The sequence below is a fragment of the Rana temporaria genome, chromosome 10, assembly GCF_905171775.1.
Source record: "Rana temporaria chromosome 10, aRanTem1.1, whole genome shotgun sequence".
Lineage (NCBI taxonomy): Eukaryota > Metazoa > Chordata > Amphibia > Anura > Ranidae > Rana > Rana temporaria.
Window position 1 is genome coordinate 42,913,034 of NC_053498.1, and position 2,895 is coordinate 42,915,928.

The 2,895-nt window shown below is 45.0% G+C and overlaps 1 pseudogene; it reads left to right on the forward strand.

Annotated features, from left to right (window-relative positions):
* The first annotated feature begins 2,306 nt into the window (after positions 1-2,306).
* LOC120916687 lies at positions 2,307-2,425 on the forward strand (annotated as a pseudogene).
* Positions 2,426-2,895: the final 470 nt, after the last annotated feature.

Below are 2,895 nucleotides of genomic sequence, written 5' to 3' on the forward strand. Positions count from 1 at the left end.
AGGTTGTATAAAAAGGGGGGGGTCCTGATGGATACATAGTTCCCTACAGGCCATGTATAACACTAAACAAGTTATTGATTGTGCAGTGGTTGGAGGATTCAAGAGTAAGCTCCCCTGGTCAGCAGTTGCTTTAGACACTGGCTCTATTGGCCCAGCTGCTAGGAATCTGAAGTTGCTCCAAAGATGCTTAAAAGCTGGCCTAACTTTCAACAATGTGGGACCAAGCTTCTGTGTGGCACAGTAAGGGATCCTTTGTGACATTTCCCCCTTTTTGGGGTAGCTTGTTGTGTAAGCTATAACCTCCCACTCACCTTTACACTGGGTATGTTATAGTGCAGGAGGAAAGAAAAACTTTTTGTTGGTTTAGGCTATAGTCCACTCTGTGGCAGATCTAGGAGCGATCTACTTTATATCGCTTCCTACATCCTTTTTTCAAGGATTTTCTGTGCAAACATATGCAAGAGCTACATGATTGCTTGATTAAGGCCTGCAGGTAGCTAGTTACCTCCAGGCTAAATTGGCCACCTCTTCTAGAGGCTGTCTTAATTGGTCTCTAGGGCTGGGCTCATTGAGACTTTCGTTTTCTGATTATCCCCACCTGTGTATGAGCTGGCTAGCATTGCTCAGTCTTAGGGAATGGAGGCAAGGTAGGACAACAGCTAACCAACCATTTTAGGTTTTGTTCCTTTACTGATGGTGAAGTGTTAGTACCTACAGCCCACCATGACTCCTCCTTGGCTGCACTCCAGTAGACCTCAGTAGTGAAGGTTTGTTTATGCTGGGGTGTTTTTTTGACTCAGCAAAAATACACATCAAGTCCAACATCTCGTAAGGGGTATATTGCTGTACGTTAGTAATGCTCTGCACTAAAGCTTGTTTGGTGTCCTTTATATCCTAAAAGTACTGTTCATCGGACTACAGATCAGGAAGATTCACAAGTGAAGGTGGTCTGTACTTTCTGCTTTTGTACCACATGATGGAAATGCACATCATTGAGTCTTGTGACATCTCTGCTAATATTTGCTATATTGCTACACAGGAGGTCTGTCTGGGTTTTGTGTCCTGTTTTACTGCCTTATTGGTGGTTTATCAGAAAGGCAGTAGTGGAGATTAATTTGTTGGGCTACATAGCAGAAATACAGATTGAACCTGGACCAGGGGTAGTACTTATACTGCCTTTGGTAACAGGTTCAGCACCGCAAGGTGGCGTTGTGCCGATTCAGACAGTGCTAGTTGCGGCAGTGGCTACCGATTTTTTAGGCGTGCGATTTGGCATATTGAGTCGCATTCCAGATCGCTTCAATATGGATGTGCTATCTCTATTCTGAGTTGTTATATTGTTACACACCAGACATATACAAGATTGAAGCTTGTCTGTCCTTTATGTTTTGCAGACACGGCGGCAGCATTTCTGAAGGGACACAGCAGTGGGTGTTGCTTGTCCTTTTTCCGCCTTGTTTTTGCTGCTAAGCAGGGAAACACATTGAGATAGTGACATCTCTGCTCGGTATTGGTATGTGACTACATACACTGCCTTATTGGCTGCTTATCAGAAATGCACAGCCGTGATCAGTGTCTTTCTGTTCTCATTGTTCTACCTTGCTGCTTCTTAGGGATACACAGCAGGGGGTTGTTGGCTGCAATCCTCCAGGGAGATACAGCGTGGGGACCCCTCGCTTGTTCGTCCTGAAAATTAACAAAATTTTCCCTGCGACCTGTGTAATCTTGAGGTCTGTGGATCCAGAAAGCAGGGACTGCTTGGCGACGTTGAGACCTGCAGTCGCACAGACACGAATGATACCTATTGGTAGCCATAGTGTATAACTTTCTCCTGCGTTTTGCTGTCGCAGGTTGGGTCGCACGAGTGTGGGAGCCCTAAGCCTATCTGTCCCTTCTGTTGTGTAGCAAGGCCTCACCCAGGAATGGACATCCTGGGGTTACTGCCTTACTTTGCAGTAAACCAGAAGGCTCGCAGCTGGGAAGGCTGTCTGTTTATTCTGTTTTTATGTCACAGCTGATATACTCAACATTTAAGCTTGTCGCTGCTTCTGTTTTATATTGCCTTACCTTACTGTACTTCAGAAGGCACAATGCTGCAAGTTGCTTGTGTCCTTTCTCGGTGTTGGTTCCATCTGACTGCACTACAGATTGTCTGGTGTTCCATATTTTACTGTGTGGCACAGCAGAAGATGCACAACAGGGGAGTTGGTGTCTTTCTGTGTTCATATTGATCTTATAACCGTATTTGGTGGTTCGTCAGAAATACGCAACAAAGAGGTTGGGTTTTTCTGTGTTTATATTTTTAGGCCTACGGCCACATCACCCTGAAAGGGCCCAATCTCGTCTGATCTCAGAGGCTAAGCTGGGTCAGGCCTGGTTAGTACCTGGATGGGAGACCGCCTGGGAATACCAGGTGCTGTAGGCTACCGTGTTCTGCTGTACATCAGTAGAACACCACAGTAAAGAGTCCCGTCTTTTTTGGGTTTTTATCAGTTATGACCTAGCTAGCTGCACTTCAGAAACACACAGCAGTTATGCTCTGCATGTGCCTTAACGTTTTTACATATTGGCCACACATCTGTAAGCCAGACTGTGAGTACTGTCTGTCTACATTGAAGTTTCAGATTTGGGTCTTTTCCCATATTTGATATGTTGGTTTAGCTAGCCACACTCCGATACACATCATTATTGTCTATGCGTGTGTCCTTTCAGTCAAAATCGATTGTGCTGTGCCCACTATATATATGACCTTTTATTTTTGTTGATATTAATAATGCATTTATCACCGTTGTATTTTGGCCCTTTTTTTTTGCATGGAAGGACCAGGCGTTCTGGGCGCAGATGTCGCATGTCACAAATCCTCAGCCCCTTACATTCAGGAATGCCAGAGCCATT